General features: G+C 40.4%; 1 protein-coding gene across 3 annotated transcripts in view; it reads right to left on the bottom strand.

Annotated features, from left to right (window-relative positions):
* CDK6 (cyclin dependent kinase 6) overlaps nucleotides 1-19122 on the bottom strand; it is a 229189-nt gene that overhangs the window by 45323 nt on the left and 164744 nt on the right. The gene's annotated exons all lie outside the window — the stretch shown is intronic.

A 19122-nucleotide genomic window follows, 5' to 3' on the forward strand; every position in this document is an offset into this window, starting at 1 on the left:
GTTCGCGCGCTCTGCTGCAGGCAGCCCAGTGTTTCGTTGGTTCGAATCCTGGGCGCAGACATGGCACTGCTCATCAAGCCACGCTGAGGCAGCGCCCCACATGCCACAACTAGAAGGACCCACAACAAAGAATATACAACTGTGTACTGGGGGGCTTCAGGGAGAAAAAGGAAAAACAAAATCTTAAAAAAAAAAAAAAAAGCAGATCCGTGATATTTAAAAAAAAAAAAGCATTAACTTATATTCATCTAAATATTGCAAGTATGGCCACAGACCTTGGTATGTATATGATGAAATTAGAAGAAGGAATAGTGATGTAAGGGATGGAGGGGACAACTGTTACAATTCTGCACGGGTACCTTGTGGTTTTGCACATTTTGTGAGTAGAGGCACTGCTTTTGTCCTGGAATAGATTTCAAGTGAACAGTCTTGGAAGACAGAGACAGTGTCTCCCTCTAGGGCACCAGCAGGTTTGTTTACTCTTCAACATAATAATTCTCCTGCTGGGGCAAGATCAGGTGAATGTTAACTACCCATGATAAGAGTCAGTTTCCCTAAGCTTGGGGTTTGTTTTCTGCAACACAACCCACTTTGTGTATAGGTGTCACTTGGCCCTGTTCTCCTTTCCCTGAGAACTGATGCAAATGTAGATACTCTAGCTACTGCTATTGCTGTGAGTAATAAATTATCCTTTGTCTCTAACCCGGAAGTCTTGTGTCTTCTGCCAGCATCCACGAAACTGTGGCAGGCCACTTTGTTAGCTTGCAAGTAGGGTAAAATCCCAGATCCTTCACAGTTCTTGACACCAGTCAACTGAAAGACTAAAGAATGGGGACTTTTTAGCTTAGAAAGACAAAACCCAAGAGGAGAATAAGGCTGAAGTCTATAAAATCAATCAGAGGAAACCTGGTTGTGTTCACCAAATCAAGGGGTCAATCCATAACATTTGGGAGAGGTAAATTTAGCACAAAAAAGGGAAATTTCTTCACATAGAAGATACTAACCTTATAGAATTTACCATCTCAATAAATGGTGCTGGTCGAAAATACAACATGATCCTTATTATCTCTACCAGAGAAGAACTATTGGGAAAGGTTATTAATCTGACGTAGCCAGGGTCATTTTTAATCTACAAAATAAGAATTAGACTTTTCATTGCTTTATCTAAGTCTAATTTGGATACACATACACAGACACATATATTTGGGATCTGTAACTATAAAACCTCCTTTAGAATAAGCTACAATTCATAAAAATCTTAATTCACAAGTTTGAAATACTCTTGGTAAAATATGCTCATATTTTAGGGCAGTTGTTTCCCAAATTGAATGTGCAGAATGTTTCCAGGGAATTTTAATAAACATACCTTGAAAAAAATGTTCTGTGGTTAAATATATTTGGGGAGCAATGCACTACGTATCCTTGGAATTTCAAAATTTAAGTTAATGGTTAAATAAGGGCTCCTCTGACAAGTCCTGAGTAAGAAAACCTTTGTTGAATCCAGCATCTCTCAAGTTATTTTAGTATTATCCTACCATTCCACAGCATGCCCACTATCTCTTATGAAACACTATTTCAAGAAACAGCAGATGGGGAAATGTTCTTTTAAGGTGTTAAAAAATGAAGATTTATATGGGAAGGAATATACTGCTAAAATGCCAACATTATCTACAAAGCCTCACTAATTTGAAGTGGAAAATAAAAGTGGACAGGAAAGAAAGGATTGCCTGGTTTGGCCAGCTGATACAGGATGGGTAGGTCATCTCTAGTTAGGGGAATCCTTGGGATCAATTGTTTCTTGGGTCAGAGAAGTCAGAAAGCCCCAATTTCAGGAATATTTCTATTTTCAGGAATGTATAACAATCATAATTACCGCTAACATTTATTACTGCCAATGAATATGGTAGGTGCTATTTTGAGCACTTTACATTAAATTCTCACAATGAACTATGAGAGAGGTACTCTTGTTATCCATTTTCATAGAAAAGGAAACTGAGGTACAAGGAGGTTAAGTAACAGGCCCAAGGCTGCACAGCTAGTAAATGAAAGAGCTGGGATGTAAACTCAGGCAGTCTGGCTCCAGAGTGTCAATCCTCAGCTCTACTACCTTTGGAATTATAGCATATATTAGCAAACTTCCATTTACCATGTAATTCATATCACAAAGCAATTCACAGCACCTTTGAGTTGGGTTGAAGCCCTGTGTAAATAAATAGCCTTTAGAACTTAGAGACCGTAAAACACCACCCAGAACTCGTGCTAACACATCTGGAAAAATCTGATAAAGTTTTACAGTTGTACCAGAAGAAAAAAAATACAAATAGGAAAGCATGTACCCATTGTCAAAAATAATCTTCCCTTTGCATTCCCATTTCTGACTATACACAACATTAACCTTAAGTAAACAAACAAGAAACTACAAATAGATTCCTCTACTTTAATCACAGCACTGTGCAAGACCACATGGTTAAAATGGTTTGTCTCTAAAACATTTTTCCTACCAAAAAATGATACACATGTATATACATGTACATGTATTTTTCCCTCTAACACCCAATCCTTTGTATACTCTCAGTCATGTGCTGAGTACTGAGTGCAGGCTCCCACTGGGTCCTTTTTGCCTTTGGAACTGGTGTTCCTCACTGTGTAGACATTCTCAGCCAGAAAGCACTTCAACAGCCATTCTGAATTGTATGTTCTGCAATGTTTACTGTTTATTCCACTGTGTCCTGTTGGGGTTTTGTTGTTGTTGTGTTGTCATTGTTTTATATGTCGGTGTGTTAATTCTCTATTGCTGCTGTAACAAAGTACCACAGATTTAGCGGCTTAAAACAACATCCATGATTCATCTCACGGTTCTGTAGATCAAAAGTCCAGGTATGGCTTGGCTCAGCTGGTTCTCCGTTTAGTCTTACAAAACTGAAATTAAGCGGCTGGCAGGGCTGAGATCCATTCTGTAAGTTCTGGGGATGAACGTGCTTCCCATCTCATTCAGGTTGTTGACCAAATTCAGTTTCATGTGGTTGTTACACTGAAGTCCCCGTTGCCTTGCTGGCTGTCAGCTGGGGTCGTCCTTAGCTCCTAGAGGTCTCTCTCCAGTTCTTAATGTGGCTCCTACATCTCAGAGGCAGCAACAGTGGGCTGAATCCTTCTCAAACTTGGAATCTCTCTGATTCTCCCTTCTGTCTCATCTCTTTTGCCTCTAGCCTGAGAAAGTTCTCTCTTTTAAAGGGCTTATCTGATTAGATAGCCAGATAATCCAGAATAATCTCCCTATTTTAAGATTCATAACCTTAATTACCTCTGCAAAATCTCTTTTGGCATTGTAATGAAACAAATTCACAGGGAACAGAGTGTAGACATATTTAGGGGCCATTATAGGTATAATTTCCGGTGAACATTTCTATGCCAAGATGGCTAACAGTGGTGAATGATAATGCTAACCCTGACTCAAAAACATAGGAAAATAAAAAACAAGCAAAACAAAGGAAGAATTTCGCAGCTTGATGTTAAATCCCAAGTTCCACCTCATTTCCAGAAGGCTTTTGGTCCAGGAAAAGGGTAAAGATCAGCAGTCAGTTAGGGACTGGAGGAAGGTCTCTGATATAAAGGGCATAATGAACTGCCCTAGATCAGCAATTGATCAAATGGTAGCTCAAAGAAACGACTGCTAAGAGCATAGGATGACTTCAGCGGACTTAAAGAGAACATAGGAATTATTGCAAATGTATATTCTAGGAATATATCTCCACAGCCTGAGATAATATTAAACAAAAATTATTTTTCAACATGGAAGGGCAGCAGCAGGATTCTGACAACTCTGGCATGCCAGTTGGTAGCCCTTCAGCTGGATCCTAGGGAGGCCCTAGGGGTCTTGGGAGAGAGGCAGGGGCATCTAGGGAGCTGAGCTACTTTGGGCAGTGTTTTTTTTTTTTTCACCAATGGGTATGTGAATATGTCAACGTTTTAACGATGGGTAAGGGATGCAGGAATATTAGCAACACTAAGACATCCAATAACATGAGGGTTATTAGCACTCACTTCTAGGGAGGAATACTACAGCACACATACTTTCATATTTCAACACTCTTCACAAGTCATATTGATACATTCTTATTTATTAAGCAATTCCAACAATGCTGAACATTTTGATCAATTCTACTTGTATCAATATAGATAATCTTTAAATAGAGAAATTCAGTGTTAAAAAAAGCGGGAAAATGACAGAAATTATAACACCAGAAGGACCAAATCACCTACCTGAAAGTTTAACTCAATTTGCCTTTTGCATCACTTCCTCACTTCTCCTAAGTGTCAATTCTACTCTGTGCCTCCTAAGGGGACTGTATTTTGGCTACTCCATCTTACGTCTTTATAATTGTTTCTTATCCCATCCATCTCCCTTTCCATTTCATCTTTAGTTTTTCACTTTGACCTACTCTTCTATATTTTTTTAAGACCTTTAGAGACCATTTCTTTCTAGTCATAGGTGGGCTAAAATGTAACATAATTTTAGTCATATTTAATTAGACTTTTAAATCTGATGGTACATTCTGACTGAAGCTTTTTCAGGGGAATTTCTGAAGTCCAATTACAGGGCTATTCTCATAATAAGGACTAGTAATTCAAAATGAAATTACCTGCTTTTGAGCTTCATCCAGATGCTGCTGTGAAAAAATATACTAACCCAACCACATTCCTATAGGGATGTACATTAGTATGGCCAGTACAAACAAGTGAGGGCTGCTGAAGCCATACTTCTCCTTAGAACTTGTTCGAAGAGTTGGGTGTTGGGTCTGCAGATAGCCCCTCAGGGAATCCTATCAGGTCTTTCATATTGTGGCCTCCCATTTTTGATGTGCTAATTTTGATATCTCTTTCAGATAGCTCAAAGTCTGCCCAATCGGTATTTAACAAACTGAATCCTTGCATATCTGAACCTTTCTGCTGCCTTCACAAATTTAAGACAACTCTCCTGAGTGCAAAGTTCTTGGGTACAGATTTTCCCCTACAAAGCTATAGATTCTTCTCTATTCTCTTCTGCCTTTTAGTTAAATAAAAGAGATGTCTGAAGCCAGCCTGATTTTCCTTCCTTTTTAGTATAGCTTTCAAATAAATTTATTTGGTCTTGGTAGGCTTTTTTCCGTCTCCATGCAATTCAAACATCTGCTGGGATGTGCTTTGAATCAGTCTTTGGGGTTGCCTCCCCAGTATCCATTTTTCCCTTTCACCTTGTAAGAGAACCTGATGTTCTTCAGACCACCATCTATCTGATCAAAGTCCATTTCTCTGGTCTCATTCCTGGTTCAAGTGTAGGTATATATCATAAGCAATCCTAAGATGAATTTCAGCACTCCTGTTTGGAACCCTGGTACAGAAGAATGTGTTCTCTGTCCGACTGTCCTAATGTGCAGACGTGAAACCTGGAACTGCTATAACCACTTTGCCATGAGGGAAGACAGTCTTTGAAGATGCCGAGACACAGAAAAGGGAATCTTAGAGAAATGGAGCTGCAGCTTCTGGATTGAGCCAACCCTGAACCTCACTTATCTCTGGCATCACCGTCTATGTGAGTCAACAAATTCCTTATTCTTTAGCTGATCCAAATTGAGTTTTCTGTATCTAACTACTGGTGTCTCTTTTTAAATGATTTTCCCTCAAATATTGTGAGACCTTTTAATCTGCATACTCGTCTTGTCTCAGTTTAGTAACATGTTTCTTGGATTATGTTTTTGATTACTGCATTTCAAGACCATTAATTTCTTAAGCCAGATTTCCATTCTCTATCCTTCGTCTTTGTCATTGCCTCACCATTTTAAACCTTTTGTTACTTTCCTTAGCATTCTGTGAGAACGTCTCAATAGTGTCCTTTACATCAGTGATTCCACTTCCTATAGTATTAATTCTACTTTTTCCTCTCTCCTACTAGATTTTATTTGTACCAGTGTACCTGGTTTCCTTATAATTCCACATCTCACTCATCTCCCTTTCCATCTCAGTTTGCTGTTTTTACATTTCAGGCCTTTTGTTTCTGTTTTAGAAAGTATGTCTTCTAGCATTCTTTTGTGCTAGTCTAATTTTTTAGAAATTTTCTTCTGATTTCACTAGTTAATCATTTTCAGAATCTTATGTCTTTTTTTAGGCTTCTGGATAACGTTATTTGCCTTGTTCAGTAGTACTTTTTCAAAAGCCACATGAATTTTATTATTTTAGCTTTTTTTCTCATTCTTCTAAGAGGGGCAATCTACCCAGACAAATGATTTGTAGTCAACAAAATGTAGACATTACTTTGAACTCTTTCTGAAAACATTTAATGCTTTCTTAGTAGCTTATAGGTCAATTTTAATATCTGGCATGTTTTGCCTAATAATGCTTTCACGTCTGTCTCTACCTACTAAATATCCCATTCTTCTCACATCCCCTGACCCCCTTTTGCACATATGTTTTTCTAGTATTTGTAGTCATACCTGAGAAAGAAAGAGCTATAACACTGACGGCAGAGGTGAGTCAACAACACTGTGGAGATCGCAATAGGAACAGTGGTGGGAACAGCCAACCATTTTTTGAATTGGAGTCAACTTTGTGTTTCTGAAACAAGGGAATGAGGGAAGGGGAAAAGGTCTATTTAACCCAGGCGCACATAACAAACCTGAGTCATCAAATGGGTTTTTAAATCTAGTTCTGGCTGAAAGGGAATTCTTCCAAATAATTTTGATAACTATTTCACTTAACTTTTGGTGTTGGATGTTTTTGTCCTTTTAGCAGGAAATTGAGAGAGATGCAGTAGGTATCATTTTAAACTAAAAACTGCTAATATTTTTAATGAATTTTGATTGAGGATACACAGAGGCAATACAACAAGAACCTATTAATATGCAATCTATAAGTGAGGTACCAGTTTAGAGAAAAAAATGAGAAATGTCTAAGTATTCAGTTCATTGCCATTTTTAATCAGGGCTGTATACCACTTAACTGAGTGCCTTTGAAATTAACTTTATTGCATGCTGATACCTAGACTTCAATATGACTCTGACCAGCAAAACAGACATAGCAACTGGCTTCCAAATGACGTTTGAATACTGAAATATCAGTATGTCAAATTATTACCAATTAAACAATTGGGCAACACAGTACAAACACATTTGGCAGGCTCCTGAGGCCTGACTTCCAAAGTTTTGGATTTTCTCCCAGGTTTTGGACTGAGAATGTCCAGCGAACTCTAACTGTGCCAGTGATAAGAGAAGAGCTACTAATATCCAAATTAGCTCGTAGTAAAACCTAATTTCCAGTGGAAACCTACCATTTTGAATTGTCCCTTGCAAGTAAATACAGCCCACAAGTCTGTAGCCATCTCTGTCACACCTTTCTTTCTCACATTAAGACTCTGTAAAATGTTTATAAGAAAACAAGAAGTAGATTCAGAAATACATTTATCAGATTCCTGGTTTCATAAAAGTGCATGTGTGTGCGTGTACACATGCATGCACAGACACACACATATCCCTAAGCAGCTAACATCTCTTAAGCCTATCTCTGAGTAAATTCTAATCTTTATAAATTTAATTTAGCCAGCAAAACTGGAGCAATAAATCAGAAACTCAATACTACCACATAATATCAGAGGAGGTATATATAGAAGGCCATGCTGAATGCTCTGCATTTCTCATTTTTCCATGATTAACCTGGGAGGAAGGAAGCGGAGAGAGTGACAGAGGGAGAGTAAAGAGAGAAAGGGAAAGGGGACAGAAGAGGAAGAGAAAAGTCTGGAAGGAAGTAAGAAGAGAACAGGAGATGAAGGGAGGAAAAGCAAGAAAACTAGGTAATATCTTTTATTTTTATAAGAAAAATGCCCAATGCTTCTCTGTTAAGCCAAGTTACTGGGTCTTATCAGACACTAGCTCCTCCAGCCACCATGAGAAGGCCAGATGGGAGGCAGAAACTCAGCGCAAAGCAATGAGCAGGGGTATCAAACAGACACAGACCATCCCACAGCAGGGGGCCACAGGGAGTTACCAACAGATTGTCACCACAACCTATCATTTTAGGACAAGACCAAGTAGAATATTTTGTCACATCTTACCATTTGTTGTAATTTAGTGCCTTAGTACTTTTCTAAGGCATAGATAAAATCATGGATTTATATTTATCCGCAATACCTTGTACTATTCACTACATTTATTGTTTGTCTAGAAAATTTGCTCTAACGTTATAAAGCAACAAATGTAATGTAACATTATACTTTGGAGGAGTTACCAAGGCCAGACTCAACTCAGATCAGAGGGCCCAGCTGCAGCTAAAATAATTTTGTACTGGCCTGGTATTTTTTATTTTGTAGGGCCGGGAAGCACCTCATGTTCATGAGAGCCAGGAGACAATGACAAGAAGTTTGCCACTGACTAAAAATTAGACTGGTAAGGATTGGTTTTCAATGTACAAAATAGCTACTTTCTCTGCCAGTGATTTATAACAAAAAATGGTGGCTTCTTGCCTCAAATCAAGCATTTCTCATCCAAATCACTGGTTGAAAGATATGGCTAGGAATACCTGAGACGTTATGCCCAAGGGAGAACTGATGTTTGTATTTACAGGAAGGGGCTACCGCAAGGGCTGCCAGAGTTATTCCAATGAGCAGATCCAGAAGGGAAAATCTGAAGTAAAAGTGCATGAGATCTGGCAGCTAAGAAGACTAAGGGAGAGAGGGCCTGGCCTCCGCGTCCTGCCTGGAAGGAAGATGAGAACTCAGCAGACATTATTCATCAAGCCTGGGTCCTCTGGACCTCTGCAGAATGATCTTCATGCTGTCTGTGCACTGGAAAAAACCAGTCTGAAAAACTGCTTGGGACTTTATCTTAAGATAATTTTTTTTAACTGACAAAATGAGGTTGATTCCTTCCCTATCGCTACACAACTGATAAAAAGGAAAGCCGCAGTAAATTTTACAGTTGAAAGAGGTCTCTTATGCTTCAAAACAAGCTTAACAACAGCTTTTATAAAATTACCACATTCACTTAGGTTTCCCTCTTGATATTACTTTTAAATAGGGGTAGAAGAGGTAGCCAATGCCTCCATAAGAGTCCTTGTCTTGTTTTACTCTCAACAACCTTTCTTAATCTTTGAGAATCTCAATCCTACCTCCCACCTTAAGCTAAAAACAGAGTTTACTTGAAGCTTTTTGGAGGGCAATTTGATTTAGCTAGCAGAATTTTAAATAAGCAGGTTATTTGACCCTGTAATTTTGCTTCTGGAATTCACCATACAGAAACACTTGGACAAATGTACCACAAAATAAGTACAAGGATTTTTCTACAACATTGTTTGTAAGAAGACCCAAAACAAACAACCCCTAGATGTCCATCAACAGGAAGTTAGTTAAATTATGAAATAAATGAACTGACAATTACTCAGTAGTTTAAAAATGACTTAGATCTCTATGAACTGACATAATATATTATAATAAAATAAAGCGAATAAGGCAATGTACACAAGAGTATGGTGTACAGTGTAAGTCCATCTCTGTGAGAGAAATTTACAGATGTGCATGTGTGCATATGTATATATGTATTTATAAACACACTTTTGAATGTGCAATAAAGAAGATCTGGAAGTATATTCAGGGGGTTATCTTTGGGAAGTGGATTTTGGATGCGAGTATAGGAAAGTCAATGTTCACTTTTTATACTTCTGTACCATTTGGAATTTTTGCAACCAGACTATTTTACTTTGTGGTTAAATTTTTTTTTTTTTAAAATAAAGCTAACCGGCATCTAGATTGCCTAATTTGTTCCTTCCCTCAGCAATTCTCGTTTCTAAAAGTGGGTTATGGAGTGAGAGATCACAGAGACTGAGAGGCTCCTAGCTGCAAGCATTTTTCTAAGGAGGCCATATCAGGGAAGATCTGCCAGTGCTGATAAACACACTTGCAGGTTGGCACCCAAGCTCCACTAACTCAGGGGAGAAAGGCAAGCAGCTGCATCACCTTCAGATCTCTTGGTTTTACATACAAGGACCTCAACTTCCATAGTCTCCATCCAAACTGGAAAAGATGAGACAACGTAGGAGACAGAAGAATGAGAAATCAATGAGCCTAGGGTAGAAGGGCACTAACTCCTTTTCTCTCCCCTTCCCAATAAATGGCAAGTTGTCTGTTTCTCCTTTAATTTATCTTTTTATTTGATGCTTTAGACTTGCTCTGTCTAGTACAGTCCCTGTGGCTGCTGAGCACTGGAAATGCGGCTAGTCCTAACTGAGTTATGCTATAAACGTTAAATACACACTGGAGTTTGAAGACTTAGTACGAAAAAGAATGTAAAACATCTCATTCATTCATATTTTTAATATTCATTCATGTTCAAATAATATTTTGGATATATTGTGTTAGATAAAATACACTCAAAACTAATTTTAGATGTTTATTTTTACCATTTTTAATGTGGCTCCTAGAAAATTTAAAATTATACTATAACTCACATTATAATTTCTATTGGACAGAGCCGGTTTAGACTTTTATAGGTATTCCACATGGAATATCTAAATATTTCAATGTTTAAAAAAACAGTGGAGAGGGAGGCACGCACATACGCATGCAAGCACATGCACACATATGTGCACACACACACACACATACCAATTGTTACACTGCCACCCTCTATCTTTATGCCTGCCTAACTTTCCAGTGTAGTTCGTTACAGTTGAGTGTACCTGTTATGGGTCATGTAGCTCAGAGTTCAAGCTCTCCCAGTGACCAGGTGTGGGATCCTGGGGCAAGCCACTTGCGAGGATTAAACTGAATAATGTATGTTAAGTGCTCAGGACCATACACAAGGATGTGTAATAAGCTCTGTCAATAAGTGTTAGCTGTGCTAGACATGGTAAGAGTTCCCAGAAGCAAAGGTTCTACCCAGAAGCAAAGAATTAGCAGAGTTGGAGTGAATCTTGGACATTATCCACTCCTATGTTTTAAAATCCTTTTAAAATCTCAGAAGCCCGATATATAAAAAAGATGAAATCAAGCTGCTCTGAGTAAAGCTGAGTGTGGGAGCAAGAAGGGCTGGGAATTCCTGGACTATACAGATGGGGGATCTGAGGTCTTTGTGAAGCTGTTTGAACACCATGGATGGGATCTCCTCCCGGCCTCTCTATTTTACAGATAAAGACACTAAGCTCCAGAGGTTGAGGGCTTGCCTTGAGTCACAGAGCTGTCAGAGGTAGGGCTGGAACACAGACTTAGGTGTCTGGTTCCTAAGGAAGAACATTGCTTTACATCACATCATTCCTGTAGCTACAACGGACAACTTGCGTGCACAGAAAGAATGTGGCTGAGGAAAGTGCTGTGAGACAGGTACAGATCGAATGCTGAGGAGCTGCTGAGGTGTGGGGGACTGTGGCAGGTCCCTTCCTTGAAGAGGCAGCTTCTAGGTTTAGCTTTGGAAGATGAGTGAGGGCAGAAAGGTACCCGGGACAAGAGAAGTGCATGGGTTCTAAGGAGGAAAACCTTGAGGCATATTTGGGGGTCAAAAGGTAGGTCACTTTCACTAACATACAGCTACATCTTGGAGAGTAATATGTGCTAAGGCCAGAATAAAGCTGGGGATTCTTCAGAAGGTTTTGAGGGCCAAGGATCCGATGCCAGTTTTTTTTTTAAAGATTAGCACCTGAGCTAACACCTGTTGCCAATCATTTTTTTTCTTCTTGTTCTTCTCCCCAAAGCACCACTGCCCCCCCCCCCCCCCCCCCCCCGCCCCCGGCACCATACATAATTGTATATTCTAGTTATAGGTCCTTCTGGTTCTGCTATGTGGGACGCCACCTCAGCATGGTTTGATGAGAGGTACTAGGTCCATACTTGGGATCCAAATCTGTGAAACCCTGGGCTGCCGAAGCCAGTGTGTGAACTTAACCACTGGGCCACGGGGCTGGCCCCCTATACCAGTTTTTGAAAAGGAGTGACAATAGGAAGATTAATTCATCCTAAGGCCATGAATGAGCAGGTAACAGGAAAACAGGCTGGCAGATTACTGTTCTAGATCGAGTACTGTTAAAGAAAGCTAAATTGGGGAATCACATATAAATAATAAAATAAATTTTCATTTACAAACAAAAATATAATATATCATGAGGAAGTCACGATATAAAGGAGCAAGATCTGAGAGACCCTGTGAAAACAGAATCCATAGGACCTGGATATATGAGAAAGATGAGGAGAATTCCAGGGTGACTTTAAGGACCCAGCCGGGTAACTGTGGGGATGTGGGCTCCATTAACGGGAAAAGAGAAGGCAAGAAGAAGAAGAGCTGGTTTGAGGGGTCTGGCAAAGGTAAGGTGTCTGTGAGATGGCTGGTGGAGAGTCAGTCCATCAGGGAAGTGAAATGTGCTCTGGAACCTGTCTGATGGTGTCTGCATGTTATCTAGACAGAACTCTTTGGAAACATCTAGGTTTGGGAGAGGGGAGATCAAGAAGAGCTGGTAAAGGAGACAGAGGCAGAGGCACCCAGGAGTGTGCTCCTCACCAACAGCAAGGATACGGAGGGTTTCCCAAAAAAAGTGGTCGCAAGATTCAAATGATGCAGATACCAAGCAAGATGAGAATGGAGAGATGGCCCCTATCAACCTGTAAAGCAGCAGCTTGAGTGCCAGTAGGACTGTGCAGTTACATAAGCCTGGGTTCAGAGCCTCTCCTCATCATTTATTAGCTGTGGTACTCTGTACTAGTGAACCTTTTCAGATCTCAGTTTTCTTACCTAAAATGTCCCTCTATAATGGGGGACAACAGTACTTCTTTTAAGAAGTTTGGCCATGAAGGGAAGGAGAAAGACTGAGGGCATAGAAGGGGGAGTAAGGTCTTTGCCAGGATGGAGAGATAAGAGCTGGCAGATGGGGATATTCTGAAGAGGCAAATCAGAATCGGATGATGGATGGATGGAGACTCTAGAAGCAATGTAGGATCAAGAGCTCAAGTTGAAGGATTTGCCTTATAAGGAGGGAGAATGGGTCCTTCTCAGAAATGGGAAAGAAGGAAGAGACAAGGGTGAAGACAAAGGTTTTTTAATTGAAAGAAGGAGCACAGAGGAGCTCACTTTGGATAGCCTCACTCATTTCAATTAATTGGAGATGAGGCTGAATGTTGGGTTGGGAGTGTGGGAGTAGACTGGGGCTTACAGACTGTGTGGGACGGAAGAGGAGGGAATCATAGCATGGGACCAGTCTGAAACTAAGGGAGGGGAGCCGGAGGAGAGGGAATGTGCTCACCAAAAGCCCAGACGGAAAGTGCTGAACAACCATGTGTACCATAGTTGCCCTTATTTCTGTCTGTAAGCAGAGCTTTCTTTTTAATGGTGGAGCATTTGGATGATGACGACCCCCAAGGTGCAGTGGCCCTGAGAAGTGAGCAGAAGAGCTAAGTTCATCAGAAGGTCACTGACTGCTTAAGTACAGGCTTGGGGACAGGGAGAGTGTAAGCCAAGTGAGGCATCTGAGTTAATCAGGACCCTCAACTGCTGTCTTCTCCTATGTGCAAAGCACTTCCATCAGTAACATTTCTTCTTACTGTTTAGTAGCTCTATGCTTTGAAAAAAAAAAATCACTGGTCCTGAATGTGACAGGTGATGCAATTAAGCCTGGGGAGAGGGAGTGCGAGAGGATAGCAAAAAGAAGTTGAGATGCTTTGGCACAAAAATGCCCCCAAGTAGCAGATGGCCAAGAATATCCCAATTCTCTTCTCAGAGGGACAGAGCATGGAGGGAATAAGACTTGGTTTTAGCTACCCTAAAGAAGGAGACTGTGAGGAAATGTTCAGGGAATGGCAGCAATCCGTTGCCACAGAACAGGGATTCCAAGAGGTAGAGTGGAAAGGATTAACAGAAGTTGAGAGAGCCAGAGAAGGGGGAAGTAGGCGCTCAGAATAGGGACAGGACCATGAGAAGAAGTCATGGACCAGTAATTGTCAGTAAAAGGAAAGCAATGACTTGGGAAGTTGGAGGGAAGGACAGGACAGCAGAATGGTAGGAAGAGTACTAAAAAGATAAAATCTAGTTTGTGGAGAAGACCACAAAACAGGCAGACCCAGGGTACCAGACTGGAGTGGCATTGGGTTGGGAAGCTGGAGGGCTGCAGAGCTGCCTCAATAGGGAAAGGTCAGGCCTGATGGTGGCTTCTCATCATACGTCATAAAAACAAACTCATTTTTCAAATTCATGTTAAAGTAAGACATACGTTAAGAATAAGAGAAATCAATGTGGATTACATTAAAAAGTACTCATTTGTTCTTGCTTGGAACTATGCTGCATGCATTATTCAACCAAGATGAGTTCTTTTCCATGGTACCATCTTGGGTATTGCCTTACTCAAGAAAATGTTTCTCTGGAGTTCTTCTCATGTGGTTGGTAAAGAGAGAGGAAGGGGGGGGGGGGGGGAGAGAGAGAGACAGAGAGAGAGAGAGAGAGAAAGAGAGAAGAAAGGAAGGAAGGGAGGGAGGGAAGGGGGAAGGAGGAAGAAGGAAGGAAAGAAGGAAGGAAGGAAGGAAGGAAGGAAGGAAGAAAGAAAGAAAAAGTCTAGGAAAATATCCGAAAAGAGATACGAAATCTCAAGGTCCAGCTGAGTGTCCTGGTTTCCACACACCTGTGCTGACCTGACCTTAGGTGATGGGTTTCCTCTCACAGGCTAGGGTTTGCCTTCTGGTGCCCTGGTGTTCAGGTCAGCCAGTTAAAGACCTCATTTCCCTGGTGTCACAAAAGAGAGCACTCAAATTTGGGGAAACACCAACACAGTAACCAATGGGAAAATTGGCAAGGCACTCAGTGACATTTTAAAGACATTTGCTCACAGACCACTCAGCCACAAAGGACAGTTTCACTGTCAGTTTCTCAGCTATTGGGTGTTTAGTTCATAGAAATCAATGACGACAAGCCTAGAGAGGCCACCATACATGGGGTAATATAACCATGAAGTCATTTGTTTCCCTCTAACAGTGACTATTTATTATATTCTTCCTAGTGACATTTGGCATTTCTTAGCTAGGAATCAGTACAGCTGGCAACTCAGAGCTTCTAAGAATTATTATCTGTTTACCACAATCTCCATATTCAAAGAATTAGTAGCATGGTTTATTTTTTTGATTTGCGTTCTCTTTTTATGACTTTGCTATAACCTGGAAAACCTCATGACTTTCAAACCACAGACAACCGTTCTGACGAGGATCACAAGACAACCGACAGCTACCTGGAGAGTTAACAATTGTGGATTTGATTTGCTATGAAGTTAAAGATCAATCTATCTCATCGATCTGTCCACTTCTCCATCCCATCCTATCCCAGCCTTCAAGCTGGCTAGTTGTCTACAGACCAAATTCATAGCAATGTTTTTTAGTATTAAAATATAACTCAAGGTGGAATAAAGATGGATTACTCATGGATGAAGAGTTAAAGGAGGAAGATAAAAAATCCAGCTCTTATCCATTCTTAGAATGCTTCTGTGGGTCAGTGTGGGCAATTATTAAACCCAGATAATAGTGGTAGATGGTATTTAAACTCTCTGGCTCTTTGTCAACCATCTTCCCTAAGACTCTTTTTATTGAATTCACATTTCCTAGGTATTCCATTTTAGAACAGAAGGCAGGCACCTCTTAATAACATCACAGAGAAGTGGTTAACCTTTCCAATGTAGGAGAAAACTGGAAATCAAAGCTATTAAATGTGTCATTTGCTTCTTGACCTCTCTAAAATATCATTGATGCTACACTGTAATAACACATAAAACATTCCAGAAAAAAGTATGGTCTAGTAGGTAAAACAACAGTATGGGCAGAAACATGGCAGAGTGGAAAAATCAAAAGTTACAGAGTCAGGCAGACCTGGGTTCAAATTTGGCTCTGCCATTTAAGAGCTGTGTGACCACGGACAGGTTATTTACCCTCCTTGTGGAAGGCTCTAGTTTATCACCTGGAAACTCTGCATAATAATCCTCAGAATATGGGTTTAATGAGATAATGCATGTGAAGGGACCAGCCCTGGTCTGACATGTGACAAGTGTTAACTCCCTTTGCTTCTTTTTTTTCTCCCTAGGTAATGCAGGATGGTGAGCCTTGCTGAAGCATAAATGATTATTCTTCAATGATTTCATATAAACAACTTGGATGTGACCTCTAAGGAAGGTTAATCCTGACTTCTAGCCTTCCACTGAGTAATCTCTTTCCCTCTCTGGAAATAGTCTTCTCATTATACCCATTCTCAGAACCTTATACTTTTTCAAGCACTTACCCAGCTCTGGTTAATTAACTAATTGTGCACGCAATGCCTCTTTTCCCCACTAGGATTTAAGTTACCCCTCTAGAAAAGGGCCTTGCATATAGTAGGCACTCAATAAATTATTTGTAGACTGAATGATACACCTGTTACAGGGTTTCCAACATGCAACATATACCATTGGTGAGGTGTGAGATGATTTCAGGGGTTGAACATGGACTAAGTTTCTCAATAATTTTAATGGTGATATATTTATCATGTGTATTATGCAAATAAATAAGTGGTTCATCAAATCTGTGATTTTATATATTTTCGCCTAGGATGAGGATAAAATAAAAAAGTAAATTGATTTAGCTCAGTAAAAAAATTCAGTAAGTATAGTTGTCATAAAAATATGAAAAAAACCATGACGGGTTAAAAAAAATGACAAAATTTGGGAACTACTGCCACAACAACAAGTAGGAACCCAGAGTGGACATATCCCAGAATTCCCTGATTTAGGGTTAGCCTAAGGAAATGAGGGAGTCTGCTTTCAGAATCCATGGCTTGTGAATTGTCAGCTGGACAGTGCAACAGGTGAGTCAACAATGAATGAAGAGTCAAGCTGGAACTAGGTCAAGCTGGGGGTTGGACCCCAGAACACATCTGGCATAAGAAAGAAGCATGCACATTCAGATATCTGGGTGATATCATAGGAAATACCAAACGTGAACTGAGCAGGAACAAGGGTCAGATCCCATGGCCATATTCAATGTCACAGCCAAATTGGCAGGAACTACCTTGGAGACGGGGCACCCGCCCCAGGAAGGGTGTGTGGTAGGCCCAGATTCCTTCTCCTTCAGCCTTAAAGACACACGGGCCTGGGTTCTGATACTGCTATCTCCTCCAGGCAACTATTTCTCAATTTACTACCTCTGTGCAAGGCTCCAAGAGAGGGTACTTTCTTTTGTGCACATTTTGAAAAGCCAATGGGTCTCTACCCGACATCTCACTTTCCCAGCAAACTGAAGCAAAGTGTTGCTGCTATCATCACAGGAGCCTTTCTTTGAGCCTCCAACATGGTGTTCCCCTTCCCAGATCCAATGCTGGGGTGAAGAGAGGAGTATTCCCATCTTCTTGGATTGGATCACAGAACGAATTTTCCAATAGCAAAAATGTTATAAACAGGAAACAGGTTTTGATGAATTAGTGCAAATAACGTTTCACGTATGTTCCAGGTTATGTAGGATTCTGCAAACTAGACTGGGAACCAGATTAGCAATTATACTACCACTTCAGTGGGAAAATATTTTAAAATAATAAAATGAAAATTTGGGTTGCAATTGTTCCACTGGTGGTGACTACCTATACTTAAAAATACAGCAAATTCCTTACTAGTGAATGCTTAACCATATATCTTAACTTTTATTTTCCTTTTAACATCTTTTAGAAAAATATTGTTTTTACCATCAATTATGCCAGATATTCAAGTCTTGTACTATTGGAAAATAACTGATCACCCCCCCATAACAAAAAAAGACCCAATCTTTACATTTGAGGACAATTTAGACACACATAAATGTAATTCCAATAAACACTTCTCTAATCAACCCTCAGCTGCACCAAGTTATTTAGGGATTAACTAGAATGACTGTCCTAACTCCTACTCTGCAATTATTATTTTTTTTGAGGAAGACTAGTCCTGAGATAACTACTGCCAATCCTCCTCTTTTTGCCGAGGAAGACTGGCCCTGAGCTAACATCCATGCCCATTTTCCTCTACTCTATACATGGGACGCCTACCACAGCATGGCTTTTGCCAAGTGGCGCCAGGTCCACACCCAGGATCCGAACCAGTGAACCCCAGGCTGCTGAGAAGCAGAACGTGCGCACTTAACAGCTGCGCCGCCAGGTCGGCCCCCACCCTGCAATCTTGATAGTAGATTATTCCCAGTTCTGACCATAAGGCTTTAGCCCAATGTTTTCCACACTTGTCTGATGAAAAGAATTACATGAGGCACTTTTACAAACAAGAATGCCAGGCCCTGGCCCAGTAATAAATCAGAATCTCAAGGGAGAGGTCTGGGAGTTACACACTTAAAGAATGCCCATCCCTGGTAATTCTGTCATCCAACCCAGTGGTTCTTACCCTGGAGGGTGAATTAGGATCACCTGGAGAGTGTGTTAAAACACAGGTTCCTGAGCCCCAGCCCAAGAGGTTCTGATCCAGTTGTTCTGGGGTGGGGCCAGAGAATTTGCCTTTCCAACAAGGTCCCCAGTGATATTCAGGCTGCTGGTCCAAGGACCACATTTCCAAAACCACTTATTTAGCCTGTTTGGCAAACACTGCAGCCGAATTCACTACCACTTTTTTTCTTTCCTCCTTGGTAGAAAAACAACACTAGATTAGAACTCACAAGACTTCCTTTGGAGTAATACCCTTGCTTCTTTTCAGTTGCTTGATGTCACACAAATAAGTCTGCCACTGCATCTCAGTTATCTTTTATTGTGAGGAATAAAAAAGTAACATAAGGGAAGAGGTTTTGTCCTGTACTTGGCACACAGTAGGTCTGCATTAAACATCTGTGTACTCTGATTTTCTTGCTGTGATCCCCTCCTGTGAGCTACAGATGAATCTGCTGAGTTCTAGAAATAGGTTCCAAAATTTATTACATGAACCACACTTGATTTGGTTAAAACAAACAAACAAACAAGCAGGCAGACAAACAAGCAGGCAGGCAAGCAATGGCTGACCACTTCTCTTCCTTGTGAGCTATCATGTAGCTACATTTCTAATATAACATGTCTGATGGGAATATACTCAGCTTCCCAACTCACATTTTCCCATGGAAATAAAAATAGAAAACAAAGAGAGATTAGATTATGATTAAGTTCTTTGTCTAATTTT

The sequence above is a fragment of the Equus quagga genome, chromosome 8, assembly GCF_021613505.1.
Source record: "Equus quagga isolate Etosha38 chromosome 8, UCLA_HA_Equagga_1.0, whole genome shotgun sequence".
Classification (NCBI taxonomy): domain Eukaryota; kingdom Metazoa; phylum Chordata; class Mammalia; order Perissodactyla; family Equidae; genus Equus; species Equus quagga.